Consider the following 12,403-nt stretch of genomic DNA (forward strand, 5'->3'; position numbering starts at 1 on the left):
GTAATACTTTTCAAGCCGGGCTACTCTAGCTGAGGTCTGAGGACCATGGTTCAAAGCAGTTAACTACTGAAAACCAGTAACTTTGAACAAAAGTTAAAGCTCTGTAACATTGTCCAGGCCTTGGAGCTTGCCCAGGACTGGCAGGCAACAACAAAAGGTTTTAAAAATGTGTCATATAGTGTTTTTTTGTTTAAAACCAAGATTATTAAAAACACTGCAGGGCTGGGAATATGGCCTAGTGGCAAGAGTGCTTGCCTCATATACATGAAGCCCTGGGTTTGATTCCTCAGCACCACATATCAAAAAACAGCCAGAAGTGGCCCTGTGGCTCAGGTGGCAAAGTGCTAGCCTTGAGCAAAAAGAAGCCAGGGACAGTGCTCAGGCCCTGAGTTCAAGGCCCAGAACTGACCAATAAATAACACTGAGAATCAAGAGGGACATTAATATATTGGGAAACAGAATAACAAATATGGCTAAGTTTTGGTGGCCACGAGCTTGTAATTCTAGCTACTCTAGAGGATGAGATCTGAGGATTGTGGTTCAAAGCCAGCCCAGGCAGGAAAGTCCATGACACTTTTCTTTCCCAGTCCTGAGGCTTGGATTCGGGACCTGAGCACTGTCCCTGGCTTCTTTTTGCTTAAGGCTAGCACTCTACTTCTTGAGCAACAACACCACTTGTAGCTTTTTCTGTTTATGTGGTGCTGAGGAATGGATCCCAGGGCTTCCTGCATGCTAGGTAAGCACTCTACCACTAGGCCACATTACTAGCCCCTGAGACTTTTTTTTTTTTATTTCTTATTAATCAGAAAACAGAGTGGAACTTGTTGCTCTAAAGGTAGAGTGCTAGCTTTGAGCAAAAGCTCAGTTCAAGCACCAAGTCCAGTCCACCCCCACCCCCAAAGTATGAAAAGAAATTCTTACTGTTGGTAGAAATATATGTTAACACAGTCATTGTAAAAGATAAGGTGGTTCCAAAAAATTAGAAGTACCATATGATCCAGCAATGCCACTTCTTTGTTTATATTTACAGGAAGTACAGTGTCCAAGAGGTAGGTAGCAGTTTGGACACCAATGGCTCATGTCTGTAATCCTAGCTACTCAAAAGGTGCAGATCTAAGGATCTTGGCATAAGGAAAACTGCCCTCTGACATAGATTCAGCAATGTTCATATAATATTTACGACTTTTTAATTCTCAGGGATGAAAAACTTGGGCCTTGGTTTTTCAACCCCTTTTCATAGTGATTCCTACATGGCGACATTAAAAGTCTGGGAGAAAACTGCCATCTATTTTCAAGGAAAAGTACACGTGTTAAACATTTGTATACAATTAATGGTAAATTGTAAATTGTGTGTAAAAGATGTATAATATACCAGTGATGAATAATTACCTGAGGAGTTGAAAAGAATTGAAGAGTTTTATATACAGATTCTGTATAACCTTCCTAGATTGAAAGCAACTGAATAAAACAAATATTGGATATTAACGCAAATTTTGAATGTTGCTATGTTGTTGTAACAACAGCTCAGCATTTATGCTTAAAGGGTTCTGTTTTTTTTAGTTCTTGGGGTTGAATTTTAGGAACCAATACTTGACAGGCAGGTCCTCTGCCATTGAGCCACACCCTCCCCCAAGTTCTTTCATAGATTGTACACTTGACCAACCTGGCCAACCTCTACCTTTTGAGTAGCTGGGGTTACAGGTGTGTGCCAACATGCCCAGCTAAAGCAAAGGTTTGTTCATTTTAAATAGACTTTGCCCATCTGATGTCAGACACTGCTTTGTTTTAATTTGAATATGATTTTTTTTTTTTGGCCAGTCCTGGCTCGAACTCAGTCCCTGGGCACTGTCCCTGAGCTTCTTTTGCTCAGGTGATAGCACTCTACCACTTGAGCCACAGCTCCACTTCTGGCTTTTTCTGTTTATGTGGTGCTGAGGAATGGAGTCAGTGCTTCATGCATGCTAGGCAAGCAGTCTACCACTAAGCCACATTCCCAGTCCCGAATATGGATTTTTATCCCATCTAGTTAATTTGAAATTAATCAGATGGTTGAAAACTGCATTTTCCCCCTAATCTATGTAACACATCAGATAGTAATGGTAAATGGGTTGAAAATATACCATGTTGGAAATGTGCCATCAATGGCATTATTAGACACAGAAAAGTGGCTTTGAAAAGTTGAACACAGCCAGGCGCTGGTGGCTCACACCTGTAATCCTAGCTACTCAGGAGGCTTAGATCTGAGGATCACGGTTCTAAGCCCAGGCAGGACACTGCAACTCTTATCTCCAATTAACCATCTGAAAACCGGAAGTGGTGCTCTGGCTCAAGTGGTAGAGCACTAGCCTCAAGCTGAAGAGCTCAGGGACAGCGCCCAGCCCCATGACTGACAAAAAATTGAACACAAAAAGTTTTGCAGATTTATAGTACACAATCACGTTTTTTTTTCCTTGATAAAATTAGGATGTTGAGCTGGGTGCTGGTGGCTCGTGCCTGTAATCCTAGCTGATCAGGCTGAGATCTGAGGGGATCACTGTTCAAAGTCAGCCCAGGCAGGAAAGTTCCTGAGACTGACCAACCTAAACCAGAAATCAAAGCGCGAGCTGTGACTCAAAGTGGTAGAGTGCCAGCCTTGAGCAAAAGAGATCAGAGAGGGCGCCCAGGCCCTGAGTTTAAGCCCCATGACTGACTTTTAAAAAAAGTATAAATTCTTTTTGAACAATGTCACCCCTTCCCTTGCTCTCCAGGTTTCAATTAGGAGATTTTAAAACTTTCTGGCGATAATAGTAATTGTGGGGAAAAAAATAAGAATATACTACCAGACATGGAGGCTTACATGTATAATCAATATTACTTGGAAGGCAGAGATTGGGAGGCACTTGGTTTGAGGCCAGTCCAGGTTAAAGGTTGAGACATCTCAACCAACATGCCAGATTTGGGATGATGCACCCTGTAGGTTGGATTTCATTTAGATGACAACCCTAGACAAAAGCAAAATCCTGCCTGAAAATCAAAGCCCCTAAAAAGCTGAGAAGCCATGACTTTTTTTTTTACAGAGTGTGTGTGTGTGTGTGTGTGTGTGTGTGTGTGTGTGTGTGTGTGTGTGTGTGTGACAGTTCTGGGGTTTCAACTCAGCCTGAGCACTGTCACTGAGTTTTATTTTTGCTCGATGGGCATTCTGCCACTTGAGCCACAGTTCCACTTCCAGCTTTTTGCTGGTTAATTGGAGATAAGTTTTAATGGACTTCTTCCTGGCCTGGACTAGCCTCACACTTTGATCCTCATATCTTAGCCTCCTGTTTAGCTAGGATTACTTGTGTGAGCCACTGCACCCAGTTCTTTCCACTTTTAACATCCACTTACCTATTTTCAGAGGGGGAAGAATTCTGGGGATCATTTAAAAATTCTCTAGCTCTTCAAGGCAGAATAAGCTCTGAAAAGAAGGCAAGAATAAACTATAGCTTGAATTCTGGTCCTGGGTGCTATCCCTGCACTTTTGCTCAAGGCAAGCGCTCTACTGCTTGAAGCCACAGCACTATTTCCAGTTTTCTGAGTAGTTTATTGGAGATAAGGAGTCACAGACTTTCTCCTACCAGGGCTGGCTTCAAACCATGATCCTCAGATCTCAGCTTTCTTGAGTAGTTAGGATTACAGGTGTGAACCACTGATGCCCGGCATTATATTTACTCTTAATTGCTATTAACATTTTTATTTGTAATGATCTAGAATGTTCTGTCACATTCATTAAGGCAGTGTAGAAAGCTGAAGGGCAAAGGGAGTATGTATGAAAAAGGAGTTAACAGTGATCCTAAAGAAGGGTTGAGGTGTTTTCAATGTGTTGAAGGGTTGAGAGGCTTTCAATCCATTGGCTAAAAATAATCATAAAAGTGTTGGTTCTTAAATCACCTTGAAAATTCATTTATATAGAACACTAGGATCTCTGATTATGGCAGATAAGAAGCATTTACTTGATATAAGAAAAGATGTGCAGAGAGATCATCACAGGAAATGTTCTCTAAAATTTAACAAGGAATATGAATTTATTTTTGAGTATTGTATAACCTAATTATTGACATTGAAATTCATTGATTTTTCATTAACTTCTAACTGAAGTTTAACATTTCCTTTAGTAGTTTAGGCAAGAGTAGGGTGCTCCAATGGCTCACACCTGCAATCTCAGCTACTCAGGAGGCTGAGTTCTGAGGATTGTTCATAGCCAGCCTAGGCCAGAAAACCATATGACTCTTTATTTCCAATTAACCACTTGAAAACCAGAAGTAGAGCTATGGCTCTAGTGGTAGAGTGCTAGTCGAGCAAAAAAAAAAAAATTAGAAAAGCTCAAGGACAGTGCCCAGGCCCTGAGTTCAAATCCTACAACTGATGCTGGGGAAAAAGTTTAAAACAGTGTAGGCAGAGACAAACGTGTGTGTGTAACTTATTTTTATTTTTTATTATTTATTTATTTTTTTGTAGCAGAGATTTAAACTAAGGACCTTGTGGGGCTGGGAATATGGCCTAGTGGCAAGAGTGCTTGCCTCATCATATACATGAAGCCCTAAATTTGATTCCTCAGCACCACATATATAGAAAAGGCCAGAAGTGGCGCTGTGGCTCAAGTTGGCACAGTGCTAGCCTTGAGCAAAAAAAAGAAGCCAGGGACATGAGAGACACAGGGTAAAAAAAGACAAACAACTACAAAAGCAATACTTGCAAAACTGTTTGGTGTAAGTGAATTGAACACCTCGGGGGGGGGGGGGAGGGAAAGGGGGAAGAGGGGGGTTATGAGGGACAAGATAACAAACAGTTCAAGAAATGTATCCAATGCCTAACGTATGAAACTGTAACCTCTCTGTACATCAGTTTGATAATAAAAATTTGAAGAAAAAAACAAAAAACAGGGACAGTGCTCAGACCCTGAGTTCAACCTCAGGACTGGCAAAAAAAAAAAAAGCCCAAAAAACTAAGGGGCTTGTACTTGTCTACCACTTGAACCTTGGTCCCAGACCTTACATTGGTAATTAAACAACAAAAATTTTTAGTTTGTTTCTCAATTTAAGATTAATATTCTTTTTTCCAGGTGGGTAAAGGCTTTGCTGGGATTGAGCCCAGTACTTTGCACATGTTCACAATCACTGTATCCTTTGCCCCCTTTGCGCCTCAGTACCAGCACACCCCACCTCCCCATTAAAAAAAAATTCAAGCCAGGATGGCTCACACTTATAAATCTAGCTACTGGTGGCTGGGATCTGAAGACCTTAGTTCTAAGTTGGCCCAGAGACCAAATGTTAGAGACACCCATAATTAGCCAGCATAAAGCCTGAAGTGGGGGCTGGGGATATGGCCTAGTGGCAAGAGTGCTTGCCTCTTATACATGAAGCCCTAGGTTCGATTCCCCAGCACCACATATACAGAAAATGGCCAGAAGTGGCGCTGTGGCTCAAGTGGCAGAGTGCTAGCCTTGAGCAAAAAGAAGCCAGGGACAGTGCTCAGGCCCTGAGTCCAAGGCCCAGGACTGGCAAAACAAAAACAAAAACAAAACAAAGCCTGAAGTGGAGCTGTAGTTCAAGTGGTAGAGCACTCTGCCTTGAAAGAAAATCTAAATAACAGCATGAAGCCCTGAGTTCAAGCCCCAATTGAGGACAAATACAATTAGTCCCCATTTAACATGTTTAGGAAAATAAAGGACAGGAGGCCAATGTAAGCTTTTCACACACTACACAGGTATGAGGAGGCAATGAGCTCCACATCAGGTTGCAGGAACTCCTCCAGCTTTGGCAGCAATAGGTCCCACCACTTATATCTTTAAGGCTCCTGGAACACATAAAGAATGTTACATCCCATCAGATGCTTCTAGTTTCACCCAGTTACAATGTAATTTATCAATTTAATAGAGTTGACATATATTTACAGAAATGCCAAAGACATAGCTAGAAATTGAACAAGCAGCCAAATTTGCATGCAGATGGAGAAGGACTTTTAATGGCTTACTAATCTCAAGTTGGTGTTTTTTTTGTTTTTTTTTTTTTGCGGGGGTAGGGGAGTGAGGGTATAATATGAAAAAATGCACACAAGACAAGCCAGGTACTGTAGTTCATACCTATAATCTCAGCACTGGAGAGGCTTAATTAAGAGGAATGAGAATTCAAGGTTGGCTTAAACTACACGTTGACACTGTCTCAAAAAAAATGCAGGGCTGGGGATATGGCCTAGTGGCAAGAGAGCTTGCCTCATATACATGAGGCCCTGGGTTCGATTTCCCAGCACCACATATACAGAAAATGGCCAGAAGTGGCACTGTGGCTCAAGCGGCAGAGTGCTAGCCTTGAGCAAAAGGAAGCCAGGGACAGTGCTCAGGCCCTGAGTCCAAGGCCCAGGACTGGCAAAAAAAAAAAAGAAAAAAAAAAGCAAAAGCTTGGGCTGGAAATGTGGCTTAGTGGTAGAGTGCTTGCCTTGCATGCATGAAGCCCTGGGTTTGATTCTTCACTACCATATAAACAGAAAAAGCCATAAGTGGCACTGTGGCTCAAGTGGCAGAGTGTTAGCCTTGAGCAAAAGAAGCTAGGGACAGTGCTCAGGCCCTGAGTTCAAGCCCCAGAACTGACAAAAATAAATAAATAAAGCAAAAGCTGAGGACATAGTTCAGTGGGAGAGTGCATGCCTTGCCTACACAAGACCCCAAATACCCTCCTCAGTACAACAGATAAAAAATAGCCAGGCACTGGAGGCTCACGCCTGCAATCCTAGCTACTCAGCAGGCTGAGATCTGAGGAACACAGTTCAAAGCCAGCCCAGGCAGAAAAGTCCCCGTGAGACTCTTATGTGTAATGAGCCACTCAAAACTGGAAGTGGAGCTGTGGCTCAAAGTGGTAGAGTGCTAGCCTTGAGCAAAAGACCTCAGGGTCAGCCCAGGCCTTGAGTTCAAGCCCCACCAAAAAGAAAAAAAATTAGAAGAATAAGGTTGTCCAGAACGAGTTCAAGTATTATTTATGAAATGTTTGTAAAAATCATTGTACAAATTCCTAATAATAATACAATACCATAAAACAAATTACAAATGAGTTAGATATCTAAAAGTGAAATAGCTATAATTACCATTTTATAGTGATAGTACTAGTAGACAGAAGAAAGACTAATAGGGACAAAGAAACACACACTTAGAATATCTCTCCAGGGCTGGGAATGTGGCCTAGTGGCAAGAGTGCTTGCCTCATATACATGAGGCCCTGGGTTCGATTCCTCAGCATCACATATATAGAAAAAAGCCAGAAGTGGTGCTGTGGCTCAAGTGGCAGAGTGCTAGCCTTGAGCAAAATGAAGCCAGGGACCAGTGCTCAAGCCCTGAGTCTAAACCCCAGGACTGGCAAAAAAAAAAAAAAAAAAAAAAAAATCGAAAGAAAGAAAAATAATGGCTTTTCATAAGGTAGTATGAAGGGAAAATCTTTTAAATTTTACACTGGAGAAAATTAGTAGTCATTTAAGCAAAAGATCAATCCCATAATGGGACTAAGGTACATGTGCATTCTGACATGCACAAAGGACGGCCAGGATATTCCACAGAAAATATGATGACTTTTTCCATGGGAAAAATTAGATGACCCCTGTGAATTCCAAAACTTTCAATATGAAAGAAAACACTGAGTAGTAGCCATGTGCTCGTCACTCATGCCTGTAACTGGCTACTCTGGAGGCTGAAATCTGAGGTTCAAAATTCAAAGATGGCCCAGGCAGAGAAATTGGAGAGATTCTTACCTCTAAAAGCTGAAGTGGAGGTGTGGCTCAGGTGATGGTGCACCAGCTTTAGGTTTGAAAAAAAAAAAAAAAAAAAGAGCCAAGCAAAAGCCAGGCAACTGTGGGCTCACATGTGTAACCTACCTATTCAGGAGGCTGGGATCTGAGCATCACGGTTCCAAACCAGCCTGGGCAGCAAAGTCCATTTTACTCTTATCTCCAAATAACTACAAAAAGAAAGAAAGAAAAGAAAAGCCAGAAGTGTTAGCCATGAACACAAGAGCTCAGGGACAGCACCCAGGCACAGAGTTCAAGCCTGGCACACACACACACAAACAAGACCATGAGATCAAGCTCTAGTACCAGCATGTAACATACACACATACACACGCACACACACACACGTGCGCGTGCATGCACAAACAATAACACACCTGAAAAACTGATTGAGCTGGGTGCTGGTAGCTCCTGCCTGTAATGAGATGGAACATGCATTTCACACATATACAAATCTTAGCAATAACATCAACCACTTTTTTTTTTGAGAACTTGCTGCCTAAAAAGCTAAATGTAAAAAATAATACCCTGCATTCATTCAACAAACACTTGTTGAATATATACATTGTGCAAACATATACAACTTAAGGTATTTAGATATTAGTAGTGAATAACACATAGAAGAAAGGAAGAAAAGGAAGAAAGGAACAAAGGAGAGGAGAGGAGGAAGGAATGAAGGAAAGGAAAGGAGGGAGGAACAAATGAATGAACAGAGAAAAGAAGAAAGGAAGGGTGGGAAGTCAGGCAAAAGGAAGGGAAGGTCAAGGAAGGGAAAAGGAGGAGAGGGGAAAGAGAGAAGAGGAGAGGGTGGGGAGAATGAAAGGAAAGGAAGGGCGAATTCCTATCTTCCTGGGGTTACTTCATACCTAGATAAATCAGACGTTGCTGATCAGTTTAAAATTGAATCAGTTTCTAAACTTCAGCATAACAGAGGAGACAAGTGTGAAAAAAATTCTTAACTGTTTTACAGTGCACCAAATGCTAGGTAAATTCAGTCACACTTTAAAATTCTGATATCAGGGGTGGGAGAGGTTATTTCTACTTTGAGGATCAGAGAAACCTTCATGGAAAACAATGGCTCACTTAAGACCAGCCTACAAGTATAAACTATTCAATATTTGGTGCAAAATGACTTCTTGTTCAGTTATATTACAAGATAAAAACAAGAAAAAGGAAGTGAGTGTAAAATTTGAAGTGGGCATCTGACTGTTTCATGGCTCCAAATAATTATCAACATAAGAAACTTATAGCTCAGAAATGAAAGGAATAGATACATGTTTGGTTTTCTTGTTTTCAAAACATCATTAGTTCTTCCTTTATATTCATGTGTGAAAAACAGAACAACAAAATTGACTGAAATTGTTTTAAAAGAGAGGATGAAGGAAAAAGATGAAGGGGAGGGTTTGAGCAGGAGACATTGTATGAATGTATGGAAATGTCACAATAATGCTGGACACTGGTGACTCAAGGAGGCTGCGATCTGAGGAATCCTTGGATTCCTCTATATATCATTCACTACTAATATCCAGTTGAGGTAGGAAAGTCCGTGAGATTCTTATCTCCAATTAAACCAGAAAACCAGAAGTGGCTTTGTGGCTCCAAGTGGTAGAATGCTAGCCTTGAGCAAAAGACCTCAGGGATAGTGCCCGGGTCTGAACTCAAGCCCCACGACTGACAAAAAAAAGTCACAATGAGTTCCCCTTGTACAACTAATGTATGCTAATAAAGAAGAATAATGAATCTTTAAATTTATTAATTCTGGTTTTATCCATAATGATTTTGTTCATTATAAACATATTTCAATTGTTAAAGTGGAATAAAAGGTTTATAGAAAAAATAATCTATACTTGCATAACTCTGAAGTAAAAGGGACAGGCTAAGCAGTTTTGGTGTGTGTGTGTGTGTGTGTGTGTGTGTGTGTGTGTGTGTGTGTGTGCCTGTGCTGGTCCTGGGCTTGAACTCAGGGCTTGGACACTGTCTCTGAGTTTTTCTGCACTGTCCCTGAGCTTTTCTATTGAAGGCTAACACTCTACCATTGAGCCACATGTGTACTTCTGGCTTTTGGTGGTTAATTGGAAATAAGAGTCTCCTGGACTTTCCTACTTGGTCTGGCTTTGAACTTGATCCTCAGATATCAGCCTCCTGAACATCTATGATTATAGGTGTGATCCATCAGTGCCCAATAACAGTTTTATTTTGATAACCATTTTTACAGAACTAAAAGATAAATAAGCATTTCTGTTAATTTTTCATTGAAGATCTTCCTTTCACACAAAACATGTTGGCACAATTTCTCTTCAGTTTGCTTAAACTCTGAAATTTTTGGTCTTTGTAAAAAGGAAAACGACCATAGGTGACACCAGCAGCTAAATCTTTGAATAAATTTCAATTTATTACATTCTGGGCTTTATAGTATTTTAAATAAGTGAAAAAGAAGGGTTCCTAAATAATTTGGCTTGCTTGGTTAGACTTCTCTCTCTATCATTTTATGAGAATTAAGCAAACAAAATGCCCATATATACTCATAGAGTACAAAAGTCATAATATAATAGGACTTAATTTGAATATGTAAAGGTACACCCTTTCTTTTTCTTTGTTCCTTTCTTTCCTTCTTTCTTTTTCTACTTTCTTTCTCTCCTCCTCCTCCCTCTTTTCTTCCCTCTCTCCCTCAGTATTCCCATTATTTTATTAGTGTGTTTTTAAACACACTACTGCAAAAGCTATTGTGCAAGAAGGAGCAACTATGTTGAAATTCTTCAATTCCTCCCTATGACACAGCCATCCCACTTCTAGGCATCTACATTGAGCAGCATGAGCCAGGATACAAGGACACCACCACATCCATGTTCATTGCTGCACTATTTACAATAGTGAAGATATGGAAACAACCCAGGTGCCCCAGAATAGATGAATGGATCCAAAAAAATGTGGTACCTATATACAATGGAATTTTACGTAGCCATTAGAAAGGCTGTGGCCTTCACAGGGAAATGGCTGAGCAAGGTAAGCCAAGATAGAGAGAAAGAGAATGTTCTCTCTGATATGTGGAAGTTAGATTTAAAATGCAATGGGATATGACAAAGTACACAGGATTCTAGTCACCCATCTACAGTGAGACCAAAAAAGGATAGTCTTAGGAGTAAAGCACCAAGTGGTCATACCCAAGCGCCTCTTCATATGTATATAAAATAACATACATTCTGAAACGAACTCCAAAGATAAGGAAACAAAAGACCTTTTCTTAATTTGTCTTATCATTTTTAGATGAGTCTGTATTCTTTACCTCATATATGATGTATACACGTGCACATCTGAGGGAAGGTGGGGGATGGTACAGAATCAGTGGAAAGTGGGTGGAAATGTGCAACAGTGGAGCCCATCAGCTGCACTGGACATGGATGAAAGTGAGCCAAGCAACTCATGGGCAGAGATGGGAGAAAGGGAATGAGAGAACAAGGGAACAGCTGGTCCTAAGCAAAAGGACAGAAATGTATGTATCACCTGATATATGTAAAGGTAACCCCACTGCATATCACCTCTAAAATAACAAAAAAGCAATTAAAAAATTCTTCAATTCTTTGGAAAATATTCCTGATTTTTTTTTTGGTCAGTTGTACAGCTTGGACTCAGGGCTTTGGTGCTGTCCCTGAGCTCTTCTGATCAAGGCTAGAGGTCTACCATTTTGAGAGACAGAGTCTCTTCCAGTTTTCTGGTGGTTAATTGGAGATAAGTTTCACAGACTTTCCTGCCAGGCCTGACTTGGAATTGTGATCCTCAGATCTCAACCTCCTGAGTAGCTAGCATTACAGGCATAAGCCACTGGTGCCTGGCTAAGCAATTCTTAGAAATCACTAAGGATCATAGTGAACATTGTTTTATTAATTGGGTGCTTGAAGTTAAGTTCAACACATATAGTCTAAATCTGTTGGTATATTTATTTTCTATTAGCTTGGTCTAAATATCTTCCAATTGTTCTCAATAGGCTTGGGCTTTCTTCTAACTATATATAATTTCTTTCTTATTTTCTTTTTTTGCCATTCCTGGGGCTTGGACTCAGGGCCTGAGCACTGTCCTTGGCTTCTTTTTGCTCAAGGCTAGCACTCTACCACTTGAGCCACAGTGCCACTTCTGGCTTTTTCTATATATGGGGTGCTGAGGAATCAAACCCAGGGCTTCATGTATATGAGGCGAGCACTTTACCACTAGGCCATATTCCCAGCCCCTCTTTTTTGTTGTTGTTGGTGGTGGTCATGGGGCTTGAACTCTGGCTCTGGGCACTATCCCTGAGCTCTTTAGCTCATAGCTAGTGCTCTGTCACTTGAGCCACAACGTCACTTCAGGTTTTCTGGTGATTAATTTGGCGACAAGAGTCTCATGGACTTTCCTACCTGGGCTGGCTTTGAACTGTGATCCTCAGATCTCAGCCTCCTGAGTAGCTAGGATTACAGGCGTGAGCCATTGGTGCCCCACTTAATTTATTTTTATAGGATAGAAATATCCAACTAGATATATTCTTTAGGAATCTAACAGAAGCAATTAGAACACTTTAGAAAATCAGTTGTAGGGCTTGAACTCAGGGCCTGGACATTGTCCCTGAGCTCTTTTGCTCAGAGACAAG

Source organism: Perognathus longimembris, chromosome 2 (genome assembly GCF_023159225.1).
Source record: "Perognathus longimembris pacificus isolate PPM17 chromosome 2, ASM2315922v1, whole genome shotgun sequence".
Taxonomy (NCBI): domain Eukaryota; kingdom Metazoa; phylum Chordata; class Mammalia; order Rodentia; family Heteromyidae; genus Perognathus; species Perognathus longimembris.